The sequence below is a fragment of the Micropterus salmoides genome, unplaced genomic scaffold, assembly GCF_014851395.1.
Source record: "Micropterus salmoides isolate LMB-PRFRI ecotype aquatic unplaced genomic scaffold, ASM1485139v1 Ms_hic_scaffold_3830, whole genome shotgun sequence".
Taxonomy (NCBI): Eukaryota; Metazoa; Chordata; class Actinopteri; order Centrarchiformes; family Centrarchidae; genus Micropterus; species Micropterus salmoides.
Window position 1 is genome coordinate 1 of NW_024043185.1, and position 12,827 is coordinate 12,827.

A 12,827-nucleotide genomic window follows, 5' to 3' on the forward strand; every position below is an offset into this window, starting at 1 on the left:
CATATTTCCGGTTGGGCGGGACCGGATGCACCCTCTTATCAGTTACATACAGACATATTTCCGGTTGGGGCGGACCGGATATACCCCTCTTATCATTACATACAGACATCCGGTGGGGGCGGGACCGGAAATAGCTGTCAAAAATGAGTTTGATGGAATGTCATGTATACTTCTCTCTCTTTCATAAGTTCAGTAAACCTGTTGTTTGTGCACTGACCAAAAAGGCTTACTGGTTAATGATGGCACTTAACTGGAAGTGTAGGCCTATCATTTGAAAACTGTAAATCTGTATTATGAGTACTTCTTATTCTTTTTTAGTCCCTCTCAGGAACCTTCCTATGAATTTACAGATCATTTTAATGCGGGGTCGTAGGAGCGACTTTGAACCTGGGGGGACACTGAAATGCTAGGTGGGTTCGGGGGCCCGATATTTTTTTTTAAAGCATTTAATTGCTCATTTGTAATGACTTTTGAAAACAGAATGTACTTATTAATGTGGCTGAAAAAGGGTATTTGCAGTGACAGAAGATGGAGAATAGACCGGCGAGGGGAGATTATGAAGACTCTTCCACTTCCTACCTACCATAAAAACCATGGAACTTTTATTAAAATTGTTAATGGACATGTAGCAGTGACACATGTACACTTCGGGGCGCAGGTTTTTAAGGTCAAGGATGGTCACAGACAGGGGCAAAAAAGTGGCCCAGGAGTTTGTCCCTGGTCAGCCCACTCTCCAGACAAAGCATTTGACTCAGCCTCTGGGTCTTTAGAGACCTTTATTCCTGCATTCTTGAGAATTTTATCCAATTTTATCCATCACTAAATGAGCCATTTAAATACTTTTTCAAAACTAGAAACACCTCTTTAACTCTCCTAAAGTAAAGCAATCAACTCAGCTGAGCCCTTGACTACAATAAATAAATAAGCCATATCATCGTCAATCTTATCATAAACTGGTGCTTTGGGCTGTGCTGGCTTTGACTCTGTTATTGCCCTCATCTCTGCTGTCTGTCTCATGTTCACCATGTCAGTGCTAGTGCTGGGGCTGCTGGCCAGTGGCGGGTAGACTACTCAAAATCTTTACTCAAGAAAAAATACAATTACTCCCATACAAAGTAAAAGATAAATAAATGAAAAACCTCCTCAAGTAAAAGTATAATATATTTAATCCATCCATCCATCCATCCATCCATCGTCAACCGCTTATCCTGCGTACAGGGTCGTGGGGGGCTGGAGCCAATCCCAGCTGGCATCGGGCGAAAGGTGGGGTACACCCTGGACAGGTCACCAGTCCATCGCAGGGTTATAGCTATTTCTGCTTAATACAATTACTTTCCTTTTTAAATCTCCTAAATATCACGTTTGCTGCCCAGCCACTATTGTTGCCTGTATCTTTTATTATGGACATGTAGCCAACCAAACCTATTGCTTTGCAATAGCACAGGCAGCCAATACAGATTTTTCCTAAAGCATCTAAATAATCTTGACAAGCAAAGAATTATTATGGCAGTAACACGGAGCAGCTTGTTACTGAAGCAGGTAAACCTACATACAGAGGAAGCTGCGTCATGCGTAAAGCCCAACAGGACTGTTTTATTCACCCATATTTTCTCTGTATGTGCATCTCAGAAATTATTGTTTGCTAAATAAATAACAGCGGGTAGCTGCTGAGTGAAAACCAAGATTAGTTTGACCGGTGACATTCTGTTTATGGACTCACCGTCGGACATCACTATAAAACAAATACTAACCAATGTGAAAGAAACATACTGATGTCCATCAAAAGAAAGCGAGGCTCTGCTCAACAACAGGATACTTTTAATATATCAGAATCAATCCAGTGATCATCTTACTTAGATGTGACAGTGTGAACTCTACATTTGCTCTGCAGAGAATAAATACAATTTTCTAGGAGTTAATGGAAAGTGAAAGTATTTCACTTGCCGGCTTGTTAGAGGGCAATGCAGGCAGCTTTCCAACAGGCCAGCAGTGCCATAGTGTGCTCTCACTGGATTTCAGTTGTATTATTAGAACAATAAAGCCATAAACTGAACAGGTGTTTGCCTGATTTTCTAAATGTTTGCATCTGCCTGGCTCTATGCTGTGACATGCGCCAGAGACCAGCGCACTTCTACGTAACTGCACACAGCCTGGCTGACAGCTAATTTCAGGTCATGAGGCAAAATGCAGATTACAAACAAGTTATGAATGGAAAATGTAGCGAAATTAAAAGTAGATTACTGGCCCAAAGAAAATCCTGGAGTAAAGAGTCAAAGTAGGCTACAGTTTAAAGAAAAGCAACATGAAAAGGTGCCAATGACTTTTTTATTTTATTTATGTGTAAATTTGCATGACTTGAAACAAGCTTGTAATGGCAGACTAGGTGAACGGACTCAAGAGCAGACTAGGGGCAGGTTTTAATCCGGGAATTTAAAGTTTATTGAAAAGGGGTGTGAGAGCGGAGCAGAGGGCAGACCAGGGAATAATATAATAATAATAATAATCCTTATTTGTAGAGCACTTTTCAAAAACAAGTTACAAAGTGCTTTAACAAGTGTAAAGAATAATACAAAAAAACAAGATAAGAGCATGAAACACTGAAAAGACTAAAACACAGATTAATCTAAAATTAGTAAAATACAATAAAATAAAAGGGATAAAATAAAGTCAAATAAGATTGGGAAAGGCTCTCCTATAAAAGTATGTTTTAAGAAGGGACTTAAGAGTTCACTGACTCAGCTGACCTGATTTCCTCGGGCAGGCTGTTCCAGAGCCTCGGGGCCCTGACAGCAAACGCTCTGTCCCCTTTAGTTTTCAGTCGAGACTCTGGAACAGACAACAGACCTCTGCCCGAGGATCTCAAGGTACGTGCTGGTGTGTATGGGACTAAAAGGTCAGAAATATAACAAGGCGAGAGGCCATGAAGAGCTTTAAAAGTGATCAATAGAATTTTAAAGTCAATTCTAAAACATACTGGGAGCCAGTGTAATGAAGCTAAAATAGGAGTAATGTGGTCATATTTCTTTGTTCTGGTTAAAAGCCTGGCAGCTGAGTTCTGGACAGTCTGGAGTCGATCAATAGATTTTTGGGTTAAACAGGTGAAAAGGCTGTTGCAATAATCCAGGTGTGATGAGATGAAGGCGTGTAAAATGGTCTCAGTGTCCTTAAAAGTTAACATAGATCGAATTTTAGCTATATTTTTAAGTTGATAAAAACATGATTGAACAAGCTTTGTGGTGTGCTGCTCGAAATTTAAATTACTATCAAACCAAACACCAAGGTTCTTTGCCACAGGCTTAATGTGATTTACTAGGGAACCAGCAGATGGCAGTATTTGATTTGACATCTGTTGAGACCCGATGACCAGGATTTCTGTTTTGTCTGAGTTCAGCTGGAGGAAATTATTTGACATCCATTTTTTAACTTCACAAAGGCCGTTGTTAAGTGAACTCAGCATTCCAGGGTCTGTGGATCTGACGGGCAAGTATATTGTATGTCATCAGCATAAATATGAAAAGAAATGCCATGTTTATGGACAATATGTCCAAGGGGATGCAGATACAAGGAAAACAAAATGGGTCCTAAGACCGACCCCTGAGGCACACCATATTTAACTGGACAGAATGAGGAGACATAGTTGTTTACAGACACACAAAACTTCCTATTTGACAGGTAGGATGAAAACCATTCTAGGGCAGTACCAGAGATCCCCACCCAGTGCCTCAGTCTGTCTAACATGATGTTGTGATCAATGGTGTCAAAAGCAGCGCTAAGGTCCAGGAGTACAAGGACTGAGCACATGCCTTCATCAGCAGACATTAAAAGGTCATTGGTGACTTTAAGCAGGGCAGTCTCAGTGCTGTGGTACTTCCTAAAACCAGACTGAAACTTTTCAAATAATTTGTTATTTTCCAGTACAGTGAGCAGCTGTTTGGACACAATTCTTTCTAGAAATCTTTGCAATAAAAGGCAGTTTTGAAATTGGTCTAAAATTATGTGGGAGGGAGGGATCTAAACCAGGTTTCTTTAAAAGTGGGTTCACGCAAGCTGTTTTAAAATAATCAGGGACACAACCAGTAGATAGGGAGCTGTTGAAAACAGAGATCAAATGGGGCCCAACAGAATCTATTACTTTCAGTAAAGATTTTGTAGGTATTACATCAAGTGGGCTGGAGGACACTCATTTGTGATACTGTTTTTAAAAGCTCAGACCAGTCGATGGGATAAAACTGGTTAAAACTCTCTTGTTGCTGGTGAGGAACCTCTGAGTAAGAGGCCGCGGGGGTAATAGAGGCTCTGATTGACACCACCTTATTGGTAAAATAAGATAAAAACAATTCACAGTCATCATTACTTTGAGCTGAGGCACAAGGAGGGTTTGGGTTTACCAGCTGATCCACAGTCTTAAACAGAAACCTGGGATTGTGTTTATGTGTAGTAATGAGTTCAGAAAAATAGTGTGTTCTCGCATCCTTAACCATGTTATTGTAGTTAATAAATCCTTCAGACTGAGGTAATGGACTTCGAGACTGGATTTTAGAGGAGCAGTAATATTTAATGACGACAAGCAGATATGATTGAAGTGATCGACCAGATTGTTGGTGTTGGAATCAGACAGGTGTTGGCTTTGGCTCTGAAAGAATGCGCAAAACTTTGAAACACTTTGTTCATTAAAGATGCGAGAACACATGGAGTTTGGTGAGGCGGCATGAATAACAGGCGAATCGCAGCTAAAAACAATAGATCTGTGGTCAGATATGGTCATGTCCACTAATTCCACAGAGGAAATGCTGACACCCAGGGTAAAAACCAAGTCCAGTGTATGACCACGGTTATGTGTTTGCCCTTTGACATGTTGTTTGAAGTTAAAAGAAGTGGTTATATTTAAAAAGTCAGTTGCATTAACATTGTTGGGGTCATCAACATGAATATTAAAATGCCACAAAGAACAATTCTGTCATAATTTAAAACCAGAGTTGATAAAAATCCTCCAGGCAGTTTTGGGGGGCGATAAATTATAACAAATATGATAGGTTGCAGCCCTCCAACTTTAAGAATGAGAACTTCAAAGGAGTTAAATTCATCACAGACACAGTTCAGCTAGCTGGCTATAGTCATTCATTTGCAACCAGGATTCAGTTAAAAACATAAAATCTAGATTTGCAGACAAGATAAAATCATTTAAGATAAAAGTCTTACTTGAAAGTGATCTCACATTGAAGAGAGCCATTTTAAATGAGTTTGTTCTGGGTGCTGGAGTTGGTGCAGTTGTCCTAATCCTTAAGAGATTACTATTATTTCTGTGTGGGATGTGCACATTTCGGTTTACTGGTCTATGCGTGATGACAGGAATAGAAGTCTGTGGAACAACGCTGGGAGCAGACAGTTTTACATGCCAGCAGGTGGAGACAGTTGTTTGTGGCAGTGAGGCAGAGATCTGTTCAGTGAGCGGTGGTGTGTCCAGGTGTGCTGCATGAATGATTAGTCATTCACGTAAATCATGTGTGGACCGCACCACATGCTGTATGTGCGCAGCTAACATTTCTGAGCCCCGTTTGTTTGGGTGAAGTCCGTCTGTCTTAAAAAGAGACATTCTTTGCCAGAAAATATTAAAATTATCCACATAGAGACCAGCGGGTGGATTTCCATGCGAGCAGTGAACTGAGTGGAGCAGGGGCAGGATTTCCAGGCAGGCAGTGATCCTGAGCACAGAGAGCAACATCATAGAGTACGGTCTAGACCTGCTCTTTTATGAAAAGTACTGTGAGATAACTGTTGTTGTGATTTGGCGCTATATAAATAAAATTGAAATAAAAAATTGAATTGAAGAGAGACAAGGTAAGTGATCTCACAAGAAACAAACAACAGAATATATAACACGAGACTTGTGGGCCGCAGCGCAAATACCAGTGAGGTAAGCTGACAATCTGGCAACAAGTGAAGTGAAGAACCGGGTTGATATACTGCAGTGTCTTGATTAGTGGAATGTGGATCAGGTGTGCAGGTGGAGGTGGAGAGCCAGGCCCAGAGTGAAAAGCCACGCCCAGACAATACAGAGAGACAGACAGACTAACAGGAGACACAGGGAGGGAAGAGAAAATAAACACAAGGGGTCGGGGAGGAGAACTGCAGACTCATAACAAAGTTACTACCCACTCCTGTTGTAGGCGTCCTCACTACTGTCTACAGGTAGGCTATAAGTAACAGCAGTACAAAAGAAAAGTCTGTAAAATTGAGGTACTTTGCTACATCAGCCTCAAGTGAACTCTTTTTTTTTTTTTTCCTCAACTTTTCAGCACCACCTTTGCGTTGTTGATTTTTGTCTGTGTTTCAACTGTTTATTTATGTCTGATGTGGTGTGTGAATGATTGACTAGCCACTCATAGTATACCGCCTCTGCTATGAGCCAACTCCGAAATCACCGGAGAAAAGTGGGGTGGCCAAAACACAGATTTTGAAATGTGTATAATGTCTCCTACCCATATGCTTTCAAGGAAATAACAGGAAATTATGGGACCTGTAAAATAAAGCACATTGGTTTTGTTTTAGGTTGGCGCAGTGGTTAGCACTCACAGCAACAAGGTCCTGGGTCCCCTACTGGCTGGCTGGGGCCTTTCTGTGTGGAGTTTGCATGTTCTTCCCGTGTCTAGTTGGGTTTCCTCTGGGTGCTCCGGCTTCCTTCCAGAGTCCAAAAACATGCAGGGTAATTGGTGACTCTAAATTGGCCTTAGGTTTGAATGGTCTATGTGTCAGCACTGTGATGAACTGATGACTTGTCCAAGGTATACCCTGCATCTTGCCCACTGGCAGCTGGTATCGGCTCCAGCCACTCGCAACCCTGCAAAAAGTTAAGCGGTTATAGATAATGTTAGGTTTTGTTTTGTGTTGTGAGACGTATGGGGTGTGAGACAGTAATCAGATATCATTAGCCCAAGTTTTAGATCATGCCTACACTGGTCAATACTTCTCAGAATCACACTCTGAAAGGTTACTGGTCACGGACCACTAACTCAAACACTCATTATAAAATTTCTCCTCACTCCACTGCTTTAGGCGTACAATACTGTGCAAAGGTTTTGGGGAAAATCCTGTAATGTAAGAATGCTTTCATTCTTCAAAAAGAGACACGAAAGGTTCAGTGTGTAATCTTTCTGAGGATCTAGTGAAAGAAATGCAATATGAGATCCATAACTATGTTTTCAGTTGTGTATAAAGACCTTACATAATGAACTGTCATGTTTTTATTACCTTAGAATGAGCCATTTCTATCTACATAACCACAGGTCCCCCTTTCCATGGACATCTCAGTGTTGTGCTGCCATGTTTCTACAGTGGCCCAAAACAGATAAAACAATGCTACAGATTGCGTTTCATCACTATGTCAGTGTAGATGCTCATCACTACGTTGAATATGTATGTTCGAAGAAGAAGAAGTAATAGTATACAGCAAAAAAAATTTAACATGGTGGATCAGAAAATAAGAAATAATATTTAAACCAGAAGTTATGGTGTTTGGTTAGCTCAGTTGACAAAGTGCATGCCTTTCATCTGGAAGGTTGTGTGTTTGATTCCATCCCGGGGGACTTTTTTTCCCCCGTCTTTAACAAACTGATAATCAGTGTGTGTGTTCTAGTGTTTGAACACACTACATCCATCAAACTACAGATGCCTTTTCATTTCCCCATTATCTCGAGGCAGAGAACATTTAGGGAAATCATGTTTTCTGACAGGAATTTCAGAGGTGTGTCAACCAGGCTACAGACTCTTTTTACTGTCGTTCATAATTTGTCAAAGTAAAAGCTCTCAATTGAACTCAAAATAAAACACGTTTATTTTGCAGGCAAAACCACTAAAGATGAAGTGATTATGCAGGTAACTGTTGCTGTCATGAATGAGATCTATTTCAGCAACGCTATCAAAGTATTTATTTATTTATTAAAATTTTTTTGCCGTTATCAAAGCACTATAATCTTGCCGCAGGCCCGATATTATTGCTGGCGGGCAGTTTTGGCGAGGGTCCATAATCACAGAGAAACGTGTTTACCTTGTCAGTGTTTGTATAAACTTCATCTATTATGTGATTTATAATGGACTGTGTTGAAGAAACAGCAGGGTTGGAAGTAATGTATTGCTTTTTGCTGTAATACAGTTTACGCATTACTAAAAGAAATCTGTGGCCAAGTCGCAATAACAAATGGTTTTACTGAATAATTAAGTAAATATAATTTCTTAATATATCTACCTAAAGAATACTCATTTCTTGACTGGCTAGTCTCTGCTGTATCAGAAGATGACACCTTTTGTCCGTTGTCAGCCATCGTACCTACCCTACGCTCTTTGAAAGGGGGGAGTGATAGACTAGATACACTAGAATGTTGGTTGCAATTCGCAACCTCACCGCTAGATGCCACTAAATCTTACTCACTTTACCTTTAATAGATTATACATATATCAATTAACCAAATACAAAGTGAGTGAAAAATCCAAATCAAATCAACATTTGGTGTGACCACCCTTTACCTTAAAAACAGCATCAAACATTCTAGGTACACAGAATCAGGGATTTTGTAGGCACATCATCAGGTGTATGATTAAACAACTAAAGCAAACAGGTGCTAATGATTACCAATTCATTATGTAGGTTGAATCAGAATCAATAACTGAAACAGCTGTGTAGGAGGAATACAACTGGGTAAAAAACAGCTAAACTCAGCTAACAAGGCGAGGCTGCTAAAGACAGTAAAGTCATACACCGTGGCAAGACTGAGCACAGTAACAAGACACAACGATGTAGTTATACTGCATCAGCAAGGTCCCAGGCAGATATTTCAAGGGGTTTCCAAATTTGCTGTCCAAGCTATTTTTGAAGAAGCACAAAGAAATAGACAACATTGAGGAGAAGCAGTGGTCGGAAGAAACTTACTGCAGAGACACATTATGCTTCCCTCCACAACTGAAAGATGTTCAGCAGTGCCACCAGCCCAGAGCTGCAGAAAACAGTGGGACCCTGGTACACCCATCTACTGTCCGGAGAAATTTGGTCAGAACTGGCCTTCATAGAAGAAATCCATGATGCTCGACCCATGGCCGCAGACTGTCCAACCCAATTATGGCTCCTTTCCACGCCACAACCATCTCCAACTCGACAGTTTCCCACCTCCAGTGTACACTCAAGAAAAGGTATTCCCATTACACCGGACCGCCGACAAAAATAGGTTTTTCAAGCTTTACACAGCCACCTCCAGCAGTGCTCCAGTTGGCCGCTCACTTCCGCATTCCCATCCCAGCGCTACGCACACCAAGCCCGCCAATGATGTCACGCCACCCACCGCAGCAACAATAACAGCTTCAGCCCTCACAGAGGATGTCTTATCACCCCCCGTACCTGCTCCCCTTGTGTCTCATTTTTTCCTGTTTGTTTCCCCTCTTTCTCTCATCCATGTCACAGCAGGCTGCACACCCTACCCCTGCACATACATCCCTCCACCCAGCATCATTTCTTCCCTTCCTTCAGCTGTAGCCAACATAGCTCCTTTGGCTACTCCCACTAAAGTAGCTCTTTCTCTTTCTCTCACAGCAACCACCACCAGCGCTGCTGTCCATTCCACCACAGCCACAAGCCGCAGCGTTCCATGTCATGCCATTTCTTCCTATTCTTTCCCTGTTCCCCTTCCCCTCCCCTACCTCATCAAGGTAATCCCAGTTCCATCATAACCTCCAGTCCGTCCTCGCCGTGCCAGTGGCCAAGTTCCTAGCTAAAGAAGTCGACAACAGCTTCATGACAAGTCCATTCACCAACCCAGGCATATCAGTATCACCACCAGTACTTACTCTGGCAAAGAGCCATCTCTCTTTCCCCCACGGTCTTTTCAAGTACCATGCTACCTTCTCACATGATACCAACCTCAACCATCTCACCGGCCACCGTGCCTGGTTGGCCCAATCCGATATATTTGCACTTGCAAAGTGTCGCCCAAACACCTAGATTCTAGATGGTCTTCTTTTCAGCACTTCTCAGAACCGTTCATATAACTCATCCTCGGCCCCACATTCAGGTGCAAGATGCAACCCTATGATATTCATTTCACTTCCTTTCAAGCCTCCCTCCCAACCTCATATTTCTTTGTACATTCCAAACTACCTCCTACATTCCAAACCTTTCTTCTTGGAACGGCATCTCTTTCTCTGACAACAACCACATAACCCAACATAAACTCATACACCGACTACTTCAGAGGCAGATGGTTCACTCTTCATTCATTCTGGTATACATCGACAACCACACTGCCTTGACATCATAAACAAAGGTTGCTCCCAAACACTCGACATCATGAAGTTCATCTGGAGACTGAACTTAATCTCAGCCCAACACCAATTCATCATGAAATACCTTTTTATACCTCACTTTCGCATGATCTTTGTTAGTGAACCAAATATTGATTTCATTTAGATTTATCTTATGTTCACTCACTTTCCATTTTGTTAATTGATAAATATAATCTATTAACATGTTTATTTTTGAAAGCATTCTTACTTTACAGCACCTGTCTAAAACCTTTTCACAGTACTGTACAGTTATTAAAATTCAGCTGATACTCCATAGATCCACGTTTTAGAGAATTCAGATTAAATTGAACATATTTGCAGTAGACCTAATCATGATGACAAAAATTATTTTGATTGATTAACATTATTATCCCTGAGGGGAAATAAACTTGCTACAAGGCAATGTCAAAATAAAGATAAATTAAAAGTGGTCGAAACTGTAACCACTATCATTAAAAAATGTAATCAGGCTGTCACCCCTTTAAACAGACATTATAATGAAATCTAATCTTGACTGTCATAGACATTCACTGGCCACTTTATTAGGTACACCTGTCCAATTGCATGTTAAACAAACAGCTACTCAGCCAGTCACAAGGCAGCAACTCAATATATTTAGGCATGTAGACGTGGTTAAGACAACTTGCTGAAGTTAAAACCTTCATTCTTCTTACCTACAAAGCTCTTAATGGTCAGACACCATCTTATCTTAAAGAGCTCATAGTACCTTACTACCCCACCAGAGCACTGCGCTCCCAGAATGCACGGTTACTTGTGGTTCCTAGAGTCTCCAAAAGTAGACTAGGAGCCAGAGCGTTCAGCTATCAAGCTCCTCTCCTGTGGAACCAGGTTCCAGTTTGGGTTCAGGAGGCACACATTTAAGAGTAAGCTTAAGACTTTCCTCTTTGATAAAGCTTATAGTTAGGGCTGGCTCAGGTGAGTCCTGAACCATCCCTTAGTTATGCTGCTATAGGCCTAGACTGCCAGGGGATTTCCTATGATGCACTGAGCTCCTCTCTCCTCTACTTTCTCTCCCTCTGTATGCAACCTCATCCCATTATTGCATGTTACTAACACAACTTCTCCCCTTTCTGGTAGTCTTGTGCTTTCTCGTCCCTCTCCTCTCTCCTCCTATCACTTCCTGCAGGTGTTTCTGGCTCTGGAGCTGTGGAGTCTGGATCTGTGGCTGCGGGTCACCTGCTGCCCCCGTGTTCCTGCTCGACACCCTCTGCTGCAACGACTATTGTTACTAGTCCTATTGTTATTATTGTTATTATAATCATTAACATTCCGATTGTTATCATTAACACTACTATAAATATCTGTACCATTTTTCATTTAGTCTATAGCAGCATCACCTTTACTGTCTGTACCTCTGTGTGGATATTGTGTAGGCTGCCTCCCTCCCCTCTCTCTCCTTCCATCCCTCTCTTTTTCTCTCTGTTCCTCTCCTGCCCTCTCTCTCTCTCTTGCGCCCCCCCCCCCCTCTCCCTCACCCCCAACCGGTCGAGGCAGATGGCCGCCCACCCTGAGCCATGGTTCTGCTCGAGGTTTCTGCCTCTTGAAAGGAAGTTTTTCCTTGCCTCTGTCGCCTAGTGCTTGCTCTTGGTGGGAACTGTTGGGCTTCTGTAAATAGCATCATAGAGTACGGTCTAGACCTGCTCTTTTATGAAAAGCGCTGTGAGATAACTGTTGTTGTGATTTGGCGCTATATAAATAAAATTGAATTGAATTGAATTAAAACCAAGAATCAGAATGGGAAAGAAATGGGAATTTATGTGACTTTGAACGTGGCATGTTTGTTGGTGCCAGATGGGCTGGTCTGAGTATTTCAGAAGCTGTTGATACACTGGGATTTTTACACACAACCATCTCTAGGATTTACAGAGAATGGTCGGAAAAAGACAGAATATCCAGTCAGCAGCAGTTGTGTGGACGAAAATGCCTTGTTGATGTCAGGGGAGAATAGGCAGACTGGGTCGAGATGACAGAAAGGCAACAATAACTCAAATAACTACTCGTTACAACCAGGGTGCAACACGTCAAACCTTGATAAGATGGTCTACAGAAGCAGAAAACCACACCGGGTGCCACTTCTGTTAGCTAAGAACAGGAAACTTAGGCTACAGTTCGCAAAGGCTCACCAAAATTGAACAAGAGAAGATTGGAAAACGTTGCCTCGTCTGATGAGTCTTTATTTCAGCTACGACATTCAGATGGTAGGGTCAGAATTTGGCGGAAACAACATGAAAGGATGGGTCCATCATGTCTTGTATCAATGGTTTAGGCTGGTGGTGGTGGTGTAATGGTGTGGGGGATATTTTCTTGGCAGACTTTGGGCCCCTTAGTACCAATTAAGCATTGTTAAAATGTGACAGCCTACCTGAGTCTTGTTGCTGACCATGTCAAATTACTTTATGACCACAGTGTACCATCCTCTGATGGCTACTTCCAGCATGATAATGCACCATGTCACAAAGCTCAAATCATCTCAAACTGGT